General features: G+C 43.8%; 1 protein-coding gene across 9 annotated transcripts in view; it reads right to left on the bottom strand.

Annotated features, from left to right (window-relative positions):
* The window catches only part of RUNX2 (RUNX family transcription factor 2), a 266,126-nt gene that overhangs the window by 138,548 nt on the left and 103,339 nt on the right, over positions 1-24,239 (bottom strand). The window lies entirely within an intron of this gene.

Raw genomic sequence — 24,239 nt, 5'->3', positions numbered from 1 at the left:
TCCTTCTAAGACTATACTGTTCCCCAGTACCTGACAGGTAGTAAGCTGGGGACTTGAACATTAGTGAGTGAAGACATAATCCCTGATGGAGAACCCAGGGACGTTCACCCAGGAGCCCAGCTATCTCCATTGCTGCAAACGTTTTTTTAAAATTTTGAACACAATCCACAAGGAGTCCAACTCATTGTCTAGTTGGTCCTGTCCCATAAATTAATAAGAATAGAAACGTTCCCATTAATATGCTTATTTCCAGGATGGAAGTAAGCTTCTGGATTTGCATCCAGAAGCTCTGGATGCAAATATCTCACTGTATGTCTCAAAGCCATATGATCCAGCTAAAGAAAAATAGCAAATAAACTGAGCTACCCCATTCTTGCCAGGGAAAACTAAACCGAAGGAAAAAAGGAACAAAACGAAGAGGAGGAAAAATTAATGGTTTTAAAAAGAGCATTTACACAAACATGAGCATCACTGCGTGCATGTCTTTCGTTTACTACCCCGACACTTAAATGCTGAGGGAATCCATCAGTTTTAACTCTACTGACAAGATAAAAGAAGAAAAAAAAAAAACATTTACCAAATGAAATAAAGATTAATGTGGGAAAGATTTTTTTTCTCCCCAGCGAGAAAGGAAATCTCTCCACCCTTCTGGAAAAAGAAGAAAACTAACAATGCCTGAATGGCAGCCTAGTTAGCAGGCAGCCCAGCTTACAGCCTTACTTTACTAGTTTGTGTCTTTGTCAATTCACTCACTTTTGAATATGTCTGAGCAGGACAGAAATGCTTCCCTGTACAAACTCTTCCTCTTATTTCTCCATGGAAAATTTTGTTTCTATTGGAAAGCAACGACGCGCCTTTTATTTCCTTGAGAAACTATCAGCATGCATTTTACTTCCTGTGCTCCTAAGACCAGACAGAAAGACCACAAACCAACCCAGGAACTAAGCCATTTGGGGAAGACGCCTTCTCTTTAGAAGTCACTGATCGATATTCGGGGGGAAAGAGATTGGCTGCTGCGGGAGCCTCTCTTATTTCAGACATAAGGGGCTGCCGCTCTCCAAAGCTGCCTGTGCTGACGCCTGCCTCCCTCGTCCAGGTCCAGAAGGGGATGACTCCAGCCTCAGGTTCTGGCCAGCCAGTACAAGTCCGGGCTTCCACAAGCAACGTGCTTCCCTCCTTACATGAGCACAGAGAGACAATAATACACTGTGGCTCTCAGGAAAAGTATGCTAATTGCTGATGCTGTCCAGACATCTGTGTCAAAATTAACTTGTAGTTGGTGCCTACTTGCTGGTGTTTCATTTGAGTTCCAATTATTTGCTCTGCAAGGGAAATGTTTACTTTTGTACACATCTTGGTTTCAACCTCCAAAACCATTGCTAGAAATTAATCTGAACCACTGAACATCTGCTTTAAGACTCAAACCCAAGTCCACCATTTTAATGCCATCAATTACACATGCACTGTTTTTTCAAAGTCTGTTGTGAATAGTGGGATAGTCTCAACTACCCAAACCATGAAAACCAGAGTCCAAGCCCTGATGAATCACACACAATTTTAGTTCAAAATTAGTTAGCACTCATGATCTCATGCTTCAAGTTAGCTTTTAGCCAATTGGAGAGCTCATTTATTCATGCAACCGTCTACGCTCACCTAAATATTCAGCCGCGAAGTCGTGGATTCTAAACCCTTGAATACACTGAACCAATTTCCTTAAGACAGAAATGAAGCCCTTTTTCCCTTTATTGTAAATCAATGTTTCTCTGTATGCTTTCTCTTATTTATCTTAATATCTTCTATGTTGATTATTTCTTTATATGAGTATCACATGAATGGCTGGGGGAACTGATTTCGATGGTGTTCTTCTGCAGTTGGACAAGCCAAATCTGGTCATGAGTTCTAACCACAGCTGCCCTGGGAGCATTTTTAAGGCTAGTAATGTGTATCGACAAATCACACTTTTTAAAAAACTGCAGCAACAGATTAATACTGCTAACTCAAAAAATACTACAAATTCACTTAGCAAACTATGCGATAGGCACAGGACAATATAGAAAATGCTCTAAGATATAATCTCTCACAAACAGAGGGAAAAAGAGAAAAGAAAAAGAAACGTAAGCCTAGTTTTGTCACAGTTTGGCTTCCTCCCACACATTTCCTGCCATTAAGGGTGTTGTAGTCCACATTTAGAACAGAGCTTGGAAGAGTGCCCAGAAGAAGGCCAAGAACAGCAATGGCACATAGTAGGTATTCAATTAATACCTGATGTCTGACTGACCTAAGACTCATTTCATCAATGCTTCCCCTCTTGTGACACTCCTTCCTTTTGCACTTTCTTTCTCCAGGGTGTTAACTCTGACCTTCATAGCACATAATCCCCCAAACAACATGGTTCAATTCTGATTCTCACCACACTTGGGTTGGAGAAGTACCTTTCCGGCTGGCTTCCCTGTCTCCCTCCTGTTTCTTCTCGTCTTTGATTCCGCCTGCTTCCTCCACCAAACTAAAATATCCTGGTTGCATTGCAACACTGGAGGTCTTCTATAGACAAAGGTAGAATTTGCTCTAATCCCTGCAATTCCATGCTATATAGAAATTCAACGCCTTCCACTTCCAACTATCCTGCTGGAGAACCCACAGGGCCACCCCACTGTCTGCTCCATCGACTCAGACTCTTCCGAATGGCCTTTACAGTTCTGCATCCATAGCCCAGTTCTATTTATCCAACTTGATTTTCCTCTTCTCTCCAACATTCACCTCCTGTTCCAATCCGGCCTTTCTCTATCCTTCCCCTGCACATCCATGGTCGTCCTCTTCCCAGAGCTTTTAATAAAGGTCTTCAGTTCACACAGTCATTCTTATCTATTTTTTTCCAGCCTCAGCTTCCTCCAAGTGATCGTATGTTTCTTAGAGAATGTCTATTACACACTAAAGATTAGGATGAGATTTTTACATTTATTTTGTCACTCACAAGTGAAAAACTATTATTATACATAAATCACCATTACAGGTAGGTTTCGTTATTTCCATTTTTCTATTGAAGATGCCATGGTCCTGAGAGACAAAGTGATTTGTCAAGGATGCTCATTCATGAAGGGTCAGCACTGCAGCCTTCAGTTTTGTGACTTAAAGTCTCAACGGTCTTCTTACTCTGCCATATCCCCTTCCAGTTACTGATCCATTTCTCTAAAGCCGTTTCAGGGAACACTCTGAAAAGTGTGTTCACTTTCTAAATTCCTTTTCCCCACCTCCAATCCTCCGTTTTCTCTTATGAACCTATCCTTCTATTGACATTTCTTTTTGCCAAGATCACCCATGACTTCCACCATGCTAAATCCAATGGCAATTCTCACAGTTGGTTCCTTAATAACCCAGTATTTCCTTCTGATTTGTCAATGTCACAACAGTGAAACATGAACTGTAGGTAGTTTCACCAAGATGCTTAACAAATACTCTGCATTGCCCATAAGTCCACACTGTTGCCATTTTTAATTTCCTACCCAGAACGCACCATTGCATTTGTTTGGTTCCAAGATCAGAGCATCCCCATTCATCCCAGTCTATGCCTATGTGCCTCCCTGTCTTATTAACAGGGTAAAATGCACTTCAGAACTACCTTGGCAAACCTGCCACAGAGCTTTTGATCTTGAGAGCTGACCGAGCCTCTAATTTTTCCCCTCAGTCCCAGACCCTCCTCAACCAAGTCACCACTGCCCTGGCTTAGCTCTCCTGCCTTGTTCTGTGGGGCAGACTCCTCCACAGAGCTGCTGCTTCTTTTCTCTACTTCACTTAGCCCCCCGGACGTTAGAAGTCAGACACTGGAAAAGCTGGTTTCATTTTCACGAATTTTGACAAAAAAATAATAATATTCAAATTACATTTCCAGGTAGACTAAATGGCTTAAAATAAAGTATCTGTCAAACAGGATGCTTCTGATCTTCCAGATATCCTTATGAATTGAGGCTGTTTTACATTTAAGGATTTCCTAAGAATCTTGAATCTGTATTCTATTATCTTTCCTGTTGCTAGACCTCCAGAAATTGGAAAAGCCATTGTCTGGCATCGGATCTTCCTTCCACTTGCCCTTCACCAGACACCCTACCTCCTATGAATCAGGAGAGAATTACTCTACCCCTTGATTCAGCTATCCCTGATTCGCAGCCTTTTTCTGTTGGGAGAAGTGAAGCACTGTTTTTCCCTTTCCTTCCCAGTAATCAGTGAGCAGTTACGTTGAAGAGACAATCTTTTTTTTCCTACATATATTTCTTTTCCCCATTAATTGATTTAAATTGGTGGGGGTTTTCTTCACTTGTACTTGATCTCTACTTACTTTTGTTTCTCTCTCTCTTTCTTTGTAAGCTCTACGCCCGACGTGGGGCTTGAACTCACAATTCTAAGATCAAGTGTCGCAAGCTCTACCAACTGAGCCAGCCAGTGCCCCCGCTATGTACTTTTGCACAACAAAAAACAAACAAACAAAAAAAGCATATAAAAATCGGTAAACTTCTAGTTAGAGTAACCTGAAATACTTTTGGCTGTGGTAATGTTTTCTGTACTTTCTTTAAATTCTCAGCTGGAACCTTTTCTCTTCTTGAATTTGGTTTGAGTCATACTAGACCATTTTTTTAAACATGAAATGTTTAATAGAGATATGTGACCCCGGGCAAGTCCCTTAACTTCTCAAGGCTTCTTCCTCACTTGTAAAACAATCTCTTCTCTGCCCACTGCACATGGTTATTGTGAAGTCAAAAGAAGAACATAAACTTTGCAAATTATATAAATAGAGAATATTTTCTCAAAGGCAGGTCTGAGAATCTTAAGCGAAGGCACACAGCACCACTCCAAAGGAGGGAATATGGAGATGGCGCCTCAAAGAGGTCTGAGGAAGAGGCACAGGAGCCCCTCAAAGCATGATCATGGCACCCGGCACAGCATACACTTGGCCATTTTGCTTGCCAGACATCACGTGAGCACCTGTCAAACGGAATAAAGTGAAAGGAAAAAAGAGACGAGAAGAATAGCAAGGAGGAGGATGTACAATTAATGTAAGTTATATCGTGAGGCAGGCAACTGTATTAAGAAGTAAATTACCCCACAGGCTAGAATATTCTTAAAGGATCTGGAATAAGAAATTTCATACCAATTTTTATGAACTAATTTTTAAATGTTTATATTTACCTAACAGAAGATTTACCATCTAGAGATTTGCCCACTTCCTTCTAATAATAAAAAGGGGGGGTGCATAGGTGGCTCAGTCATTTCGGCTCAGGTCATGATCTCAGGGTTATGAGATCGAGCCCTATGTTGGGTTCTGTGCTGGGCGTGGAGCCTGCTTGAGAGTTTCTCTCTCCCTCTCCCCGTCCCCCCCAAAAAAGAAATGAAATCAGCTTAGAAGATAGAAGCAAAATTGTATAAAATAAAAAGGATGTGTTAATATTTATGCATACACACAAATGTACACTCAGGGAAAACAATGAAAAGGAAATGCATCAAAATACTAGCTGGAGTTATCTTTGGTGTTGAATTTCAAGTGACTTTTACTTTCTTCTCTATTTATGCTTCCCGAATTTTCTGAACTTTTTACAACCAATGTTTTTCTTATATAGTAATTAAATGGAAACAAATGTTCTTATGAATGGATAAGCCGTGGTATGTCTAAACAATACAATATTATTCAATATTAAAAAGAAATGAGCTCTCAAACCATGAAAAAACATAGAGGAAGCCTAAGTGCATATTACTCAGTGAAAGAAGCCAATCTGGAAAGGCTGCATATTGTATGATTCCAACTATATGATATTCTAGAGAAGGGAATACAACGGAGACGTTAAAAAGATCACAGGTTTTCAGGGGCTGGGTGGGGGGAGGGATAAACAGGTAGAGTTGGAATTTTTAGGGCAGTGGAACTACTCCGTAGGATACATGTCATTATACAGTTGTCCAAACCCATATTACATATAACAGCAAGAGTGAACTCTATAAAATAAGGACTTTGGGTGATCACGATGTGTTAACGCGGTTTCATTGGTTGTAACCAATGTACCACTCTGGTGGGAGCCGCTGATGTTGGGGAGGCTATAGACATGTGGGGGCAAGGGACACGGGAGATTTCCAACCTTAGTCTCAATTATGCTGTCACCCTACAACTGCTCTAAAAAAATTCCACCTTACAAATAAATGGTATTCGAAATGTAAGAAGCAGCAATGGGTAGCACTGAATGAACATCATACATGTTCAGCATATTTTGTTACCGGGCCCACAAATGTTCTATGTTCACCAACACAGTGTATTTTCCAAATAATCTAAACTACCCAAAAAGAGAACTATCACTACTTCTCGACAACGGCAGAGGATTTATACACAGTGGCATTAAAGACTAACAAGAAAAAACAAATCCCATATAGTAGGTAAGAATTCCTTTCTCGAAACTGATAGTAATTTCAATTTCGCCAAGAAGAAAAGGTGGCCTCGTAAAGATGAGCCAGAGCCAGGGGGAGTCTGAAGTTGTATAGCTGATCGTCACATGAGACCCTCTTTACATGGGCCCCCTTGTGCCCTAGCCTTTCCCACTTCCCACTGCACCGAGGACAAATAAAGAACTACAATTAATATTTGAGACTTAACTTACTTTAGATTTGCTTTAATCTCTGATATAAAATTCTAGAAAGTTGCCCCCCACAAATTACTCACATATATTCAAAGCCCCTGGTATCAAACAGCAGCAAAAGTAGAGACTTGAAGCCAGAAAACAGAGTTGACTTTGCTATGGCAAAGGAATTGGATTGGCAAACACAACTTCTTGAGGCCTCAGTTTCCTCCTTTGTAAAAGAGGAGGAAATGGACATAAAGCATCCAGCTCAGAGCCCCATGAACCCACGGACCATTAGTTTTTATGCTCCTCCCCCACCACACACACACACCCTTTAAATTGGATGAGTTTTGTTACACTCTCCTTAGCTTTGGATGCCCTTTCTCGAATCAACATGCACCCAGACGCCCATTCTGTAAGGCAAAGAAGTGCCCCCCTACCCTGGGCAAAGGGAGTAGTGAGAGAGCAAGAGAGCAGGTGCTGGTAAGGAGGGAGACCTGGTGACTGAGAGCAGAAGTGGAGAGAATGGTGCCATGATCAGCAGAGATGAGGTGAGAAACCAGGAGACTGAATTCTCACTAAGGGCGCAAAGCAGACGGGACAGGGGACCGAAAGCTGTCAGGAGATGTGGGTGTGGCCAGAGAGAGGACAACTGACAATAAAGCAGGACGGGCTGGTCATAAACTTTCAAAAGTTATTAAAATAAAAGGGGGGACCCTGCTCATTTTCCCTACAAATTAAGCCCTCTATGTACTGATATGTTCAGTGTAATACTGATTACGGAACTTGGCTTTATTCTCGATTTTGCTGTGTCTCTTCCAAGTGAGCTTCTTAAAGTTCTTTCATCAGCACCCAATAATAAGACCAATAATAAGATAATAGATCAATGTGACCGTATTCTCCTGACATGAAAACTATCAAAATCCATTCCAAGAACCAGCCAAATAGCACCAGGGCTCCAACTAGGAATACAATTCAGCCATGTTTCAGCTAAAAAAATTATAAAATGATAAAAAAAATTAAAAATGGTGTTCTTCCAATAGACTTTCAGCGCAACTTATTCCAACTTTGAAAAGAATGAAAGGGGACATTTATGAATGAGCCAGAAAAGCCACCTATTCCTTCAAAGACAAGGATCTTCCGTTCCCCGTGAGGTTTTTATTTACAGCGATACACGGCTCGTCCTGCTCGGTTCCTAGCAGAAGGGCACGACAAAAGTGGGAATAACCAGAGGCACCTATCTAGATCATCAGGTTTCCTTCCTCTGGTCAGTTTGTGCCACAAATCTCATGCTGCAAAAGCTACATTTCATCTTTCCGTGTTAGATTTTTTTTCCAACTCAGTTGCAAACTGTCATTATATTTCAGTCCTCCTAACAAAAGAAAATGAAGTGGTCGCTCCGCTGCCCTCAGGGCTAATCCTGAGCTGTGACTGATGATGGAAAGTCAGCCCTCAGCAAAAAGGGATGTTTGGTGCTGTGATAGCCCATCGAGTCCCTTCCCTAGGAACTAACTTCTATTCCCATGCCACGGCTGGGCTAGCATTGGACAAGTTAACTACAGCCAACCTCAGCCTCAGCACAGCTCCTAGACAGCCTGGATGAGAGCAAAGAGAAAAGACACCTCTCCTGCTTGGCTCTACCAAGGAAATGCAGCATCAGGTCTCACAATATATGGAACCAATATATAATTATGAAAGAGGGGCAAAAATACGCCCTGTAAATAATAAAATGGGCACGTATCCTACACTTTGGTCCATCTATGATTTCCTAATTATGGAATCCAGCCCCAGCCCCAGCACGCTTCCTTGCTATGTCTGAGCTGTGCCACAAATGTAGACTTCTAAAAATACCCAGGGGAGTCCACATGGGAATTCCCTGAGAAGTGATCAAGGCACAGGGCCTTCGACTGGCACGCTATCCGGACCATCCACTCTCACTCCCTTTAAACCTCAAGACCTTAATGAAAACCTTTGTCCTTCTTGACTACCCTGTGGACATTCTCACGGCCATGTGTCCAACCTGCCCTAAAGCCCTGGTTGCTGACCACTCTCACTTGATCCCTATCATAGTTTCTCTAAAGGAAAGGGAGGTTGGTTTTTAACTCTTAAGTGAAGCCCTCAAGGTAAAAAAAAAAAAAAAAAAAAAAGGAGCTCAGAAAGAACAGACAACAAAACCATTGGGAGGGGGGAGGCAGGTTCACCGGTGTGTCTTGTGTGGCTGCAGAGAATATATGATCTGTTTCACAGATTATTCCTTGGTTCACAGGACTTAGAAGGTAGACAGATGATAAGGAATAAATGCCCTTGCGCTGTCCACCCATGGGTAATGAAGACACGTTTCCTATAACGAAGTATTCAGAAGAGAGCTCCTTCTTATAATAGGAATAAACCACACCTCTTTTCACTTGCTTTTCCTTCCCACTCTCAATCTCTCGACCTCAAGAGCAGAAACGAGGAGCCACTGGTCCCCCCCAGGCCGAATGTTGCTACAGAAAAGATAGCTGTTGTTTTTTAAGAATCCTCCGAAGGGGTCTTAAAAATAAATGATCTGAGGGTGGGGGAGACCCAAACGTAGAAATCACAAAAATAACTAAATAATGTCCCAAAGTGCCAAGGCCACAAAGAAAATATGACAGACAAGAAAGAAAGGAGGCCGGTAAGAGGAAGTGGGTTGTGACTTCTGAGCCGACGGTGGGCTGCGGGTGGCTTGCCAGCAGTGGCGATGCTTCGGAAAGGACAAGCGTAGCGGCTCCAGGGTCTAAGTGTGCTTCATGGACCAACAAGCCCAAGTTATTGTGGAAGAGAAGAAAAATATGTTTTCTGAGTGTTTTTCTTTTCCCCTCGCTTAGCACCACACCCGCCTTCTTCCCGGTTGGGTCCCCCGTTTCAAAGTCGTCTTCTTTAGTCGCTTTGGTTATTTTTTTTCCTTTAGAGAAAATGACATCCACTTAGCTGCAAACAAAGAGCTCATCTGAGAACACTGCATACGTGTGCTCTGTTTTCACAGTCTCGTCCAGAGAACTATCCTGAGTGCTCCAAGCAAACCACCTGCAGGCATGCTCATTTGTTATGACACAAGGTGCTCAGACGGGTATTTAAGAAGCCAAACAGTGGACTCCAGAAAAAAATCTAAAAATAAAAACAGACGATTGGCTCCACTGAGAGAGGCGAACCCAGGAAACAGGCTCTTTGCTTGCCTGCGCTCCAGCTCCAAAGCGGACAAGGATGGCGCGTTCGCTAAGTCTTTCTCGGGTTTGTTCTGCTCGGCTTCGCCGCTGCCCTGCCGGCTTTTATTTATTTATTTTATAATAATTTTTTATTATGTTATGTTTGTCACCATACAGTACATCCCAAGCTTTTGATGTAAAGTTCCACGATTCATTACCTGCATACAACACCCAGTCTGCCGGCTTTTAAATGCATGAAATAACTCCTGCCTATTTCCTCTCTCCTTCCTCCTCTGTGCCCACACATTCCTGGAGGGTGATCTGCGGGTCGCACCTCTCCAGCTCCAGGTGACATGTCATCTGCAAGTGCTTTTAATTTCTCCCAGGAGGAAGGCACCAGACAGAAAAAAAAAAAAAAAAAAGGAGTCGACTTCATAAAACCCCACCTTCCGTAGCTGGCATATGCAAGTCAAACACACCTGAGTTTTTCCAAAAATAAAACCTCACTCAGTCCCCACATTCTTGATAATGCTTCGGTTCTAATTATCAATAACAATTTTTTGATCACGCGGCAGATCTGCTCCTCTCCTTGGTTATAGTTTTCTCAATGGAAGATTTTAATGCCATGGGAGCAAGACAAATTACCCTCATCATTTGTGTCTACAAACCTCTGCAACTCTCGAGCTTCAAAATCATAATGGGAAACAGAAATCATGCCTTTGACTTTAAAAGCAGAAAGGTGGCCCTTTGTTGCACTTCATAAACACACAGAGAATCACCAACATGGAAGGGGTTCGAAGGAAAAGCCGTCTGCTCCAACCCTCAGCGTTCGGTAACCCATCATCTGTAACAATTCTTATAGTCCAGAAGTTCTTCTTTAAATCTAACCTGAATCTATCCTGCTTCAGTTAAAACTTGTTCTTCTCTGACCGTGCCAGAAACAAAACAGCTGGTCACCATACACAGCTTAATAACTCCTCATAATTTCGAAGTCTGTTATTAAGTCATTTTTCAGTCTCCTCTTCTTGAAGCTAAATAATCCCACGTCTTTCAACTTATCCTTATAGGTTCAATTTTACAATCCTTTAATCATCATCAATGCTCTGCGCTAAACATTCTGAAGTTCTCCATGTTGCTCTCATGTTTTGAAACCCAGCTCACCTTTGGAATTGCTTCTCGCTGTCCATAAAAGCCCAAAGACTCTACTTAAATGGGTAACCTACTGCTTTGTTTGGGTTATTTTGGGTACAAACCTGCTCCCAGGGCTCCTCGTAGCAGAAAAACATGTTCTTCGGGACCCAGTGTTCTTACTGGGTGCCGGCCGCAGAGGAGCCGTTCCCCTCCACCGACTCCCACTCAGTCTTCCTCACCAGACAGAGCTCTTCCAGGTCTTTCTCAACGTACTCTCCCTAAATGATCCTATTATAAAATGAGTATCTAGCTCATCTGATCTGATCCACTTACGTAAACCAAGTTATTAACCAAAAATTTCTTCAAATGTGTTCTCCATTGCAGATAACATCTCTGAAGGTCCTGTCCTCAAAGCCTTAACTCAAAGAGGCATCTCGGGCACCTGGGCGAGAATCACATGAGAGAGGTTCAGAGCCCGTGGGGGTGGGCATGGAAAGTCCTCCTGTGTTCCTCAAATTATGCTACAGAGGCCATGGGTAGAATTATAAAACAAGCAACTCTGACATGTGTCACCTCTTTTTGCAAACCTTTTCCCAGCTACGCAGGCATTCTGCTAGTGCTCTCTCTTCTATCGAAATTAGTCAGCAGATTCTGACACCGATCATGTTCGGGGTTGGATATGTGATGTGCCCTTTACCAATGTGAAGCGTCTTCCCCGCCCTTCCCAGAGCCGGCTCCTTCTCACCCTCCAGGTCTCGGCTCTAATGTTATCTCCTCAAAGAGGCCTTCCCTGCACACTCCAGACTAGGTTCTTATCCGTCCTGCTGCCCCATTGTTCTTTATTGCTATATCAGTTCCTCTTACAGCACTGAGCACAATTTACAATTAGACGCAATTATACATAAATGTTCATTTACTTGTTTCTCGTCCATCTTCCCCTCAGAATGCAAGCTCCTCAAAGGCGGGGATTATCTGCTTTGCTTCGTGAGCCTGGCACCTGGCTAACAGGACCCGCTCAAAAATAATTTTTGCATGAATACCTGCCCCCACTGCCAGAGATATTTACATTTTAAAGCATATCTCTAATTATCACTAAAAAGGGGTTCTATTAGCTATTATAAAGGGGGCAGGTGTTTTTAGTGGTGGGATGGGTAGTAGGAGGAAGGGGTAGGGGTCCTCCTCCTGGGACCCATCCAGTCTTGGTCAGGAGAGGCCAGCCCACCCTGTCACAGAGACAGCCGTTGCCTCTTCCAAGACCTTAACTAAAAACGGCTGTCTGTCCCATTGTCTCACTCCTGCTCCTTCAAGCAATGGATCTCGTTTCCAGTTATTCTCTCTCTGTTCAGCCTCGACAAGGGCATGCCACTTAACAGCATTCCATCATTGTCCTGATGCTATTTCCTCACTGCTGTGACCTCCACGAAAGGACCAGCGTTACGACAGAAAAGCATTCAGGCGATTAGTACCAGATCACTAGCGGTGGCAACCTTTGGAGATGTGATTATGGACACGTTTTATTCTCTTCGTTTAACTAATTTTTACTTTCTGCTCTTTCTACCACCTACTTGCCTCCATTTTCTTCTCATGCAACTTTTTAAAAAGATTTTCTTATTTATTTATTTGAGAGAAAGAGCCCGTGCACATGCCAGCACACGTCGGGGGAGGGGCAGAGGGAGAGAATCCTTGGGCAGACTCCTCGCTGAGCCCAAAGCCCCATGCAGGGCTCAACCCCACGACCCATGTGATCACACCCTGAGCTGAAACCAAGAGTCCCAGGCCTAGCCGATGGAGCCACGCGGGCGCCCCTCATGCAACTTTTTTAAAGTGAACTTTTTGGGGGCACCTGGGTGGCTCTGTCGGTTAGATGTTGGACTCTTGGTTTCAGCTCAGGTCGTGATCTCAGGGTCATGGGATTGAGCCCTGCATGGGGCTCCTGGAGTCTGCTTGTCCCTCTCCCTCTGTTCGTCTCCTCCCTTCTCTTTCTCTCCCAATCAATCAATCAATCAATAAAATCTTAAAGTTAACTTTCTGTTCGAGTGCTAACTCTATTTCACTGGTATTTGAAGTGTGATTCTACTGAGGGTTAATAAGTCCTACTCAGAACTTATTTTCCTCTCACAAAATTCAGTGTTTTCAGCTCAGTTAAACTTTCATCTGAGTGAATTCAGTTCATCCCACAAACACACGTACACACACATACATAGATGCCTTCTGGGTGTGAGGCCTTCTACCTTGCGACTTACTTACTATGGAGCAATGCAACTACATCACCAGGTTTTCTTCTTAAGTAACGCGACTTCCTAACAACAACCCTGGGCCTGACGCCACGAGCTTCCACAACTTTCATGACAAAGCATCAGGGAGTCTTAGTCGAGAATAACTGAGCAGGACGAGACCTGGGCTCCTGGCCCACCTCCACAAATCATCTGCTGACTTGCAGTGTCATGGAGCAAATGAGTTTTCAAATGGCCATGCCTCAGCTTACCCACCTATAAAATGTACACTGCATCCCTCCAAGGGGCGTAAAGAGAATCAAGTGAGGTAACGTCTAAGTGTTCGGAACTCCTTGACAGAAAGGCGCTGCATAATTACTACTTGGTATTTAAGTTGCCCTTCATGTGCGCCAAGTACTTTATGATCATTCCTCAGGAGTTATTCCCAACTACTCTGAAGTCGTCTTCACGCCTATTTCGACTTGCAGGACGAAGAAACTGAACCGGACAGGAGCTAAGTGATTTGCCGAGGGTCACTAACGTGGCCCAGAGGCCTCACCAAAGGCATTTCCAGGTCCTCCGCTTCTTTTAACCATAACTGAAGCCACATCTTCAATATAAACTGCCCGTACAGATCAACTCCCCATTAAGCTACTCTGAAATAGCCGTCATGGTATGGAAAACGTTGTGACTTGTTTTTGCAGGGTAGCGTGAACGTGAATGGTGAGAGGGTGAAACAGAAACCAGAGTTCTAGAATTAGTAACCTTGACTTCACAGTCGCCCCCCCTTTTTTTACACATCCATGTTTCTCCTCACTTCCGGTAAGTACAACAGCCTATGTTTGGATACCTTCCTCATCTCCTTGAAGGGCCTGTGTTTTTCTACTCATAATTTCCAGGGCCAAACCTAAAGAGGCACAGAGCCCCGGTTAAATCATCCTCATTACTGCCCACAAAACACATGCTAGCATTTTTTACCCAAGCTGTAGCTCATGAAAATCAGCGCCGAGAAGGTAAAGAGTAAGAAGATGTGCGTCATAAAAGGTGCATATGCAACCTGAGGGCTACTGGAAAGGCACAAGGTACCAGCTTGCTGTGGTGTGAGCTGACATCTTCCCCACCAGCCACTTCCTGCACAACGCCAGTAGGAGGTGCACAGAGAGAACACTGGGGTCACCCTACCCACTCACCGCGCCTACGGAAGCTCGACCCCGGATTATGGTCTCCCGGCTGTCTTAAACCATGCTCCTCCAGCCACACGCCGACTTTCCTCCCTGTGCTTCATTCAGTGATTCGTTTACTGTATGAAAGAAGCCTCTTTTGGTCTGAAGACCTGTACTCTCATAAAATGACAGGAAATGTGTGGACAACAACATCTAAAAAATGCTGTTCTGGTTTTGCAATGAGCAACAGCCAAATAACCTCTGAGGATCTGATATAACGGCAGAGTTCTTTAACATAAATTTGGGTTGAGAGTTCCAGAGCAACTGAGGCTCTGCCCAAGCCAAAACGGTGAAGTAAGGGATTTAATTTCCTCTCCCTATATGCCTCTTCCTTCGACTTCTCCCCCTCTGCTGGAACATTCTCTCCCACCTCCTCTCCACATTGGCCTGGGACTCTTCAGAGCTGCCCATGGTGAAAGGCACTTAGATCCATTTCCCTTCATCCATCTTCCATGAAAATCTTGCTATACTGTATTCTAGTCCCTTAAATCCTATTCTAACAAGCCTGGTAATAATGGCCTGAAAGCCTTAGCACAAAGCAAGACTAGTGCAGCAGTCCCCCTTATCCACAGTTTCACTTTGTGCAGTTTCAGTCACCATGGTCAACCACGGTCCAGAAGCAGATAATCCTCAGAAGGTCAAGATAGCAGCCCAATGCTAAGTCACCATGCCTACGTCATTCCCCTTACTTCACTTCACCACGTGGGCATGTTATCCACTCACATCATCACGAGAAGACAGGTGAGTATAGAAGGGTAAGATAGTTTGAGAAAGAGAGAGAGGTTGGGACCACATTCATGTAACTTTTATTAGGGCATACTGTTGTAATTGTTTAATTTATCATTAATTGTTGTTAATCTCTTAGTGTACCTCATTTATAAATTAAACTTTATCCTAGGTATATACATATAGGAAAAAAAATCAAAAAAAAAAAACAGAGGTTGGGACCACATTCATGTAACTTTTATTAGGGCATACTGTTATAATTGTTTAATTTATCATTAATTGTTGTTAATCTCTTAGTGTACCTAATTTATAAATTAAACTTTATCCTAGGTATATACATATAGGAAAAAAAATCAAAAAAAAAAACAGTATCTATAGGGTTCAGTACTATCCATGGTTTCGGGCATCCAATTGGGGGTCTCGGAACGTATCCACCATGGATAAGGGAGGGCACTGAGAGCAGACAGACCTTCAGCAGGGTGCCCTGCATATCACAGCAGCCAATCTACACAACCGCTGCTATTTTCAGGAACAAAAACTGAGTTTACCACTAACAGGTTCTCATGAAGGAACTACGAAGGGCTCTGTATCATGAAAAAGGTAACTGAACCCAGAAGGAAGAACTGAGGTGTAGGAAGGAATGGTGAGCGGATAAACTGATAAATGTATGGTTTAAACACTGATAACAACTAATCTGGGGAGGATAAAACGAGGGTAAAAAATATCAGACGGCCAAGGAGAAGAGAGGAAGTGATGGCAGTTTCAAGTACACCGAAGTTCTTATGTTATCCAAGAGGCAGACAGAGATCATGATTAATTTTATTAAGACAAATGTATGGGTTAAAACAGTGAGGATAACTACTAAAAGAAAGACAGAAATTAAATGTTACCATTTAACCATGTCAGTAGAGGAGGAAAGCCAGCACATGCCTGGAACAAAACTGAATAAGAAATATTCGGTAAAAGGGAAATACTTGCAAAAGGAGGAAATACGGACATATAAAAACCAAAAATGCACACCTTGAAATTATTGAATCCTGCACTTGCTAAGAGTAGGCCAGACCTGAGAAGCATCAGAAATCCACACGGCGAGTGCTGACCTGCAGCAAGTTTGCGAGGGTTCAAGTTGGCAATGGCCTCCTGCAAGGCTGGCAGAGACCCTGCTCGCGCCCTTGAGGCACTGTTTCCTTTCTGGTGCCCAGGACTTCGTTAACCATTCTCCCTCTATCTCCCAAAACCTGCTCCCAAAACAGGATTCCAGATCACTTCTGCTGACTTGATATGAGTTTAAGTCTGAGTTACCGTTTCTGGACCTGTTTGGATTTAACCCTTAGCCCTGAATTTGATTACGTGCTCTTGTCTATTAGCAGGTAGATTTTAGCCACCAGGGCACAGCAGCAGAGACACGGGGAGAGCAACAGGGAGCCCTTCCTTTGTCACTAAAGTACCACACCCCAAATACAGTCTCCTCCTTTAACTGTTGCATAGGACCTCAGATTAATTTAGACCTAAGTGGCTTTTATGCCTTTCAATTTCACAAAGTTACTTGAAAACCCTGAGCAATTGTTTTCCATACCTGCCTAAAGTAAAACTTTTGAGACCTCACGTGAGGACTACAGATATGATTTCATGGGTATCATCCGTGCGTACACCAAATGTGCAAGGTAGGGGCAAGGATAAGTCAAAAAAGCAACCACACAATCTTTTTCCCCTGTTATCTTTGAATATACTATTCTCCTCTGGTCCAGTCCTCCTTGAAATGTTATAGTACAAACAAAATAGAAGTAAGGTAGTTCAGTGATCTATCAGGAATTTTCTTCCTTGGGAAGGAAACATTTTTTCTATAAATTAATAATAAATTATTCAATATAACCAAAAAAATTCTTCTCTCTCTCTCTCTCTCTCTCCCGTCCCTAACTCCGTTTGAAGGATGAATGATTTCTGACTTGTACCGAACCACAAACTGCGGACACATCGGACCGAGTATAGGTGTGCTTTTAGGACACACATCGCTTGAAAACCTGCCAGGCTATATTTAGTTAGAAGTAAATGTATCAACGGGAACATGTGCGTGCAGAAGACATGCTCCTACTGTGAGAGCCACAGCTCCTTGTTCACACGAGTCCAATGCAATGAGAAAGCGCCGACAGAGCTGGGAAGCCAGGGAGAAGTGCAGACGGGGGACATGCGCACGTTTGAACGGCTGTGATAATTTGCCATGAAAGGATGTGAAGGCCATAGCTCCTTGCTGCAGCATGCCATGTGCTGCTGAGCTCAATTACTACCATGCAGTCAGCTAGCGGAGGAATGTGTAAACAGGCCATATAGCCTTGCATCAGTTCCACAGAATGTTGCACAACACGAAATGCCTCTCGATGTGTCATTTCCTTCTTGGCCATCTTCCCAGCTCCTGACAGTCAGTCAACAAAAAAAAGTACTGAAAGAGATTTAAAACTGCTCTTCTCAAGAGCACATTCCACCAACCACCAGACATGACCCCTACCAGCGCTTCTGACTGTCCCCCTTGCCCCATCCTTCTTCAAGAAAGGGGAAAAAGGGAACAGTTTTTTGGGTTGTTTTTTTTTTTTTTACCTATTCTTGTTCCCTTCAGTCAAAGATTTTCCACAGTATTTTATATACTAGTGACTGAATGATTAATATTAATGACACTCGAACCACGGCTTGTATTCGCTGACTTGTAAATATCAAAACATAGCATTTACCCATAATTTCCATTCCTTGGGCACTTCAGAGAAAATGAAGAACCAGGGAAAGGCTGTAAGGCAAGAAGTAACCAGCTTTTCTACTAATGCTTTGCACTAAGGGCTAAAATTCAGGCCTGTGGCATCAGGAGTATGGTACAAGACCTATCAAGATTTTCTCAAATTATCTGCACAGACAGAAAGATGATGAATGCAAGGACTGGGTCCAGAGGTGTCCAATGACCTGAAAAAAATTCTTCTGCTAGCCCTCCATCCAACACATTTTGCATTTTCCCCTGCCTTTCATGTGTGGCCAAGCTCTACACAAGCAACCAGCATCTATAAATAAGCAGGGGGCATGGGCCAACCATCATTTAAAAAAAGCCTATTCTTTCACCCAACTGGGATGACGAATAGCAGCGGATAAAGGTGAGCTGCCACTGACATCAACTGGGAAGAGGAAGAGAAAAGGCCAAACCCTCCATTCTTTCCACCATTCACAGGGCTAGCAAACAGGCCGAGGTGGAACAGAATTAGGGGGAAATGAGATGATGCCGTGCCCAGACCACCTTGCTTTGTTTAAGTCTGTTACCTTAAGTTCATAAGGTAAAATTTCTGCAGCTGGAGATGCCTTAAGAACATGGGATCCTGGGGCGCCTGGGTGGCACAGCGGTTAAGCATCTGCCTTCGGCCCAGGGCGTGATCCTGGCATTATGGGATCGAGCCCCACATCAGGCTCTTCCGCTATGAGCCTGCTTCTTCCTCTCCCACTCCCCCTGCTTGTGTTCCCTCTCTCACTGGCTGTCTCTATCTCTGTCGAATAAATAAATAAAATCTTTAAAAAAAAAAAAAAGAAGAAGAACATGGGATCCTAAAACGATCTCCGAAGAATTATAAATCTGTGATGCCAGGTGAGAATGCACAAGCAGAAAAAGAAACCAGTTTGGCTGAGGACCTCAGCCTGACAAGCTGAGCGAGCCAGGGTGCTGAGGCAGTCCCAGGGATACAAACATTACCTTGCACTTCCAGACAGCCTCTTCCTCCCCTAAGTGCCAGCCCCCACTCAAGTCAAAATGCAGCCAAGCTGGGGGGTGCCTGGGTGGCTCAGTCAGTTAAGCGTCTGACTCTTGATTTTGGCTCAGGTCAAGATCTCAGGGTCGTGCAATCAAGCCCTGAGTCAGCCTCCACGCTCAGCACAGAGTCGACTTGGGATTCTCTCCCTTTCCCTCTGCCCCTCCCCCCACTCATGCATGCATGTGTTCCTGTGCGCTCCTCTCTCTCTCTCTCCCTATCTCTCAAATAAATAAATAAATAAATTTTTTTATTAAAAAATGCAGCCAAGCAGGGCAGTGTTGCAAGAAAGGAGATCGGTCAACAGGAAAGAAGAGGCCACACTTCTTCCTTCTCCCACTGGGTCAGGACAGGTAGCTAGCTGGCCAACAGTGAACAGCAGTGTCCCAGCAGTTAGGTAAACAGATGACAGCTTTGGTCTCTCCTTAAAGAGGAGCTATGATTTACTTCCCTAGGGCACAGCACACAAAAACTCTTGGGCGCCCACTCGTGTGTTAGGTGATCAGGTTCACAGATGTGCTGGCAAGTGAGAACTTCCGAAGCTGGGTGACATAAACTATGAAACTTCCAGGCTTGTCCATTTGAGGCTTCATAAAACACCTCTGCTATAGACTTGCCATGTTGCCAGGCAAGGCTAACAGCCTCTTTATGTTCAAGCATCAGATGTTCTTCTCTCGTACGAGTATTGATCCGGCGCACCTTGACTTGACCTGCTAATACCAAGCACCCTTAATTCATCTGATAATTACCAAATACCTTCAATTCGGAAGGAAGCTCCTATAATTAAAACTTGGAGTCACCTTGCAGAACTTTTTTTTTTTTTTTAAAGTAACTGGGGTGGGTGGGAAAGTAGGGCAAGGCCCTTGTGATTTTGATGTTTGGGTTCTTGAATGTATCTTTGCAGGGAAGAAGGCCTCTGTGATTGTGAATTAGTATAACTAGAGGGCACTGACTGGAGACTCAGCTCTCTCCTTAAAACTCTGGTAAGAAGCTGACAGGACCTGAACTACCTCCTCCCTTGATAATAAGGCATCACAGTCCTGTGGCCAAGCCTGAACCCTAGCCTCGTTTTTCCTGCCCTCCTTGAGTGTTGCACACATCCTGTAAACTTTGGACAGAAAACTTTGCAGAACTGTAAATGTCCTCCAGATTAGAAAGTCGAGAGACCTTTCAGAAGAGGAGACCTCAAAAATATCATTGTGTCCTGTGACAACAATGACATTTGCCATCTAAGCATTTATGGAAGTTGATGGTATTGATGAGTCAATGAACCACTGTCCCCATCACTCATGTCTTTATGGGTTTCTCCCCTTCGATCTAGGCTGCAACTGTATCTTGCTTTAACCAACAGTATATGGGGGAATAACTCCATGGCAGTTCTGAGCCTTAAGAAGCCTTAAGAAGGCCTAAAAGCTCCATTCTTGCACCTCTGGGAGCTTGACCTGCCATGCAAGAAGTCACACTGTGCTGGAGAGACCACATGGAGAGGCCATGTGGAGGGGGAAAGGCTCTAGGACCACAGGGAAAGGGAGAAAGGCTGTCCCATCATTCCAGCCAAGCCCAACCTTCTGGCCATCCCACCAAGGCAGCAGACATAAGAATGCACCCGTCATGGATGTTCCAGCACCAGCCACCATCTTCCTGCGACCACATGAAAGACCCCCATCCAGATGACCCCCAGGCAGCCCACCAAAATCCTGAGGAATAATAAACTGGTTGTTGTTTGAAGCCATTATGTTTTGGGATGGTGTGTTATTTAGCAATCAATAACTGAAAAAACAGCAAGAGAATGAAAAGGATCCTGCCGCTGTAAGGCGATTTATTTTTTCCATCCTCTGCACAGCCAATAAGACCTTTTCCAACAGCCCTCTCCTTCCCTAGCTCAGAACCACGACTCCAACATTGCTAACCAAGCTTTCACCTTCCCGTAGACATTCTTTAAATCGGACTGCAAGTTGGAACCAAGGGCAGACACGGAACAAAGGATCCTAATAGAAACTGATGTTTGAAAGAGTTAGGCATCCAAACGCATTACTGTTCCTGCGGCTGCCCCACCGCCTTCTCCGGCTGGCGAACATACGGGAGTTGCTCTGCAGAGCTCACTTGCCAACGGAAGGTCAAAACGCCTTGCCTAAACACCAGACTTACAAATTTGGGATCTTAAGTATGATGTCATGTCTTAAAATGATAAGCTGGCAAAGAAAACAAATGGCATTTTGTAAAGATGTGCACCGTTTTCATGTTTACGCTACTTAAGATGAAGGTTCTAATAAGTCATCGGCTATGTTCCTTTAAAGGGAAGTTTTATAACTGAGATGAATCACAACTGCAAAAGATCAAAGTTAAAAAACATCAATGATGCCATGGGGTACTTTTTAATCTTGTAATGAGTGGTGATCATGTGCTCTTATGAAGTTCGTCCAACTGCCAACGCCAGATGTGTATATTAAGAAGAGAAGTGGTTTGTGATGTGACAGCACCGGTTCAGCTGCCAGAGACAGAGAGCACAGAAGGATGAAACCTCTCTGATTTTTGAGTGAAAAGCAAGTCTTGGCAGATGTGCTGATAAGCAGGGCCTCGGAGGGGGGCACGAGCACCCAAGCATCCTCTTTTGGACTTTTCTTTGCTGCAAACAAATTATGTTTCTCATCACCTCTGCACAGCTGTCCCCAGGCAGCATGACTACCTGCTCAAGGCACAGTTTATAACACTTATTAGTGTCATTTGCTAATGAGCAGAAATTAGTAAAACCATCTGCAAGGAAAAAAAAAAATAATACACGAGGGAGCCGAGTCTAGATGGTATCTATTTCCTGGAAGTGTACTGTAAGCACAACTCTACAGCAAACTCCTGACACTGAAGGGAATTTATGTAGTAACAACTCACATTTAATGAGCACCCACTACATGACAGTCGCTGCGTTACATGGTTTATGTACGTGACATCGTTTAACATCTTTGCAGCAACTGATGAGGAAGATACCGTTGTTATTCTCACTCTAACAGATGAGGGAGTCGAGGCAAACGAGAGGCAGGTGACTGGCCTACCGCCATACAGCTAACTAGTCAGTGGTGGAGCTGGGTTTCAATCCAGACAGCCTGACACCAAAGCCCACACCCTTAGCCACCGTGCCGGGCTGAATCAAGACCCAACCAGTTAACCCAGAACTTGTCCGTGTCCAAATAGCTAACCTACCAAAAGTAGCCTTTGCAATATATACTCTGATCTCTGGAGGAAGGAGTGAAATTCCATTTACGGGAATCAATGGTGTAAAATCCTCAACTCCATCAAACCATTACAATAATAAACAGATGGATACTATTTCTATGACAACCACTACTTGAAGAATTATAATTTCGCTGGAAAGAAGGCTAAAACAATTGCGTTGTCTTTTCCTCTCCCATCAGGAAAGCCTTTTTCTAAAGCCCTACTCTGTTAAGGATTAATAACATAAGCCACTTCGAAATCTAGAGCAAGGGTTGGCAAATTGCAACTTGTGTGCCAGGTCAGACTCACCACCTGTGTTTGTAAATAAAGATTTATTGAAACACAGCCACAGCCATCCATTTATGTATTGGCTGAGGCTGCTTTGGAGCTACATTGCCAGAGCTGAGTCCTTGTGACCCGGAAGATATGGCCCACAAAGCTGAAATTATTTACTATTTGGCATTTCATAGAAAAAGTTTGCCAACCCACATTCTGGAGGATTCTCCATTTAACATTATACATGCACCACTCAATCCAAATCATATTATAGTTGAAGAAAATGGAAAATCCCGGGCATTTTTCACACCTGGGATGTGAAAATTTAAAGAACAATACTGGGAAGAGTGCTATGCACTCAATGTCCAGGAAGGTCAAGAACAGAACAGAAGGAAAGAATCCAGTATAGAGACTCAAGGTTATAGGATTAAGATGTTACTGATACCGTACCCATCCTGTATCCAGATACTGAGTTTGGCACGCCACCTCAGGATGTCAGAGAAATGATATCACATTGTCACACACATTTTTGGTCCATGAAAAATGTTACTCAGTGGTCTGTCTCAAGATCTTTATCTGTTCCCACTCCCACCCTCGGCACCCAGAGCCTGAACTCAGGTCACACATACACCATCTACCCCTCTACCCTGACCCCTCCTTGTTTTCAGGGCACTTCTCTGCCTTTACAGGGCAGCAAGCCTATCGACTAATCAATTCTGTCAACAACCCTTTGGGAATGAGGCAGCAGTTTTCTCACCAGAGAGAGAAGTGACTTTTGGAAAGCTACCCCGTTTCCTCACCTTCTGTCACCCCTTTCAGAACAGGGCAGCACCCACCCACCCTTCCCTGTTTCCTCTCCCAACCCTCAACTTTTGAACATCAACTCTTGAGTGTCTGGACACATACACAAACAGAGACACACAGATACACACACACACACACACACACACACACACTAATGATTTTTCCAAGAAGTGAGAAAAGCTGCTGAGATCAGCAGGAAATATCTTCAAAAGATAAGTATTAGTAGTGCTAAATGTTAAAAGACTACTGCCCTGCTTTACACATGACTGAAATGGATGTCCCTGCCTTTTCAGGAACTCAAGGGCTAATTAGGTAACACGAGGCTTCCATCGCAAAGCATCTACCCCAATTCATGACAGTCCAGGAACGTCAGCCAAAGCCCCAAACCAGACAAGACATCCCTGCTCTCTTCTAGTCACCTGCACTGCACAACCACTGGCTCCTATGACCAGAGACTCGGGGCGACCAGAGACACGTGTGTGGCAACTGCCTAACAGAATATTCTCAACCTGAACGGAGATAGCACTGACCCAACGTTGTGAACCTAGAAGAAGCCATACACATGAAAGGAGGAGAAACGAAAAACTTCAAAGACTGGCTTTTGAGGCAGGAAACCTCCCTAGTTCAGACGAGCAGTGAGCCTTGGTGAAGAGACAGCAGCAAGAGGAACCGAAGGCAACCTACGTTCCCGCCGCTAACAGACATGCTACTCGGGGAGCAGAAAACTTGACCAGTCCTTTTCTCTCAGTTTTAGGGGAAGAGAAGACAGGTCACTCTCACTGTCCAGGCAGGTGTATCATTATATAACAAATATTTCTGCCAGCTGTACCTCCACCACAAACCGAATTAAACTCTCTAAACCCAATGGCTGGGACTCCGATGTATTCACTCATCAAAGGCAGAGTTCAATGCGTTTCCACTGGCACAGAAGTTTTCATGTCGTGTATATCAAATAATCTTTAATCCCTAAATGCAGTTAAATGCTGCTGTACCAGGTTTGATCAAATCGGTTTTGGGTGTGGGGGGTGGGGAAAAAAAAACCTGTCTCAATTTAGATTTAGGAGGAAAATGCATATTGGCCCAAACGGATTCTGTGTACTCCCTTAAACGAATGCCCAATCAACCTTCT

The sequence above is a fragment of the Ailuropoda melanoleuca genome, chromosome 19 (assembly GCF_002007445.2).
Source record: "Ailuropoda melanoleuca isolate Jingjing chromosome 19, ASM200744v2, whole genome shotgun sequence".
In the NCBI taxonomy this organism is placed as follows: domain Eukaryota; kingdom Metazoa; phylum Chordata; class Mammalia; order Carnivora; family Ursidae; genus Ailuropoda; species Ailuropoda melanoleuca.
Note: the sequence above shows the minus strand (reverse complement) of the source record. Positions and strands in the feature narration are given on the sequence as shown.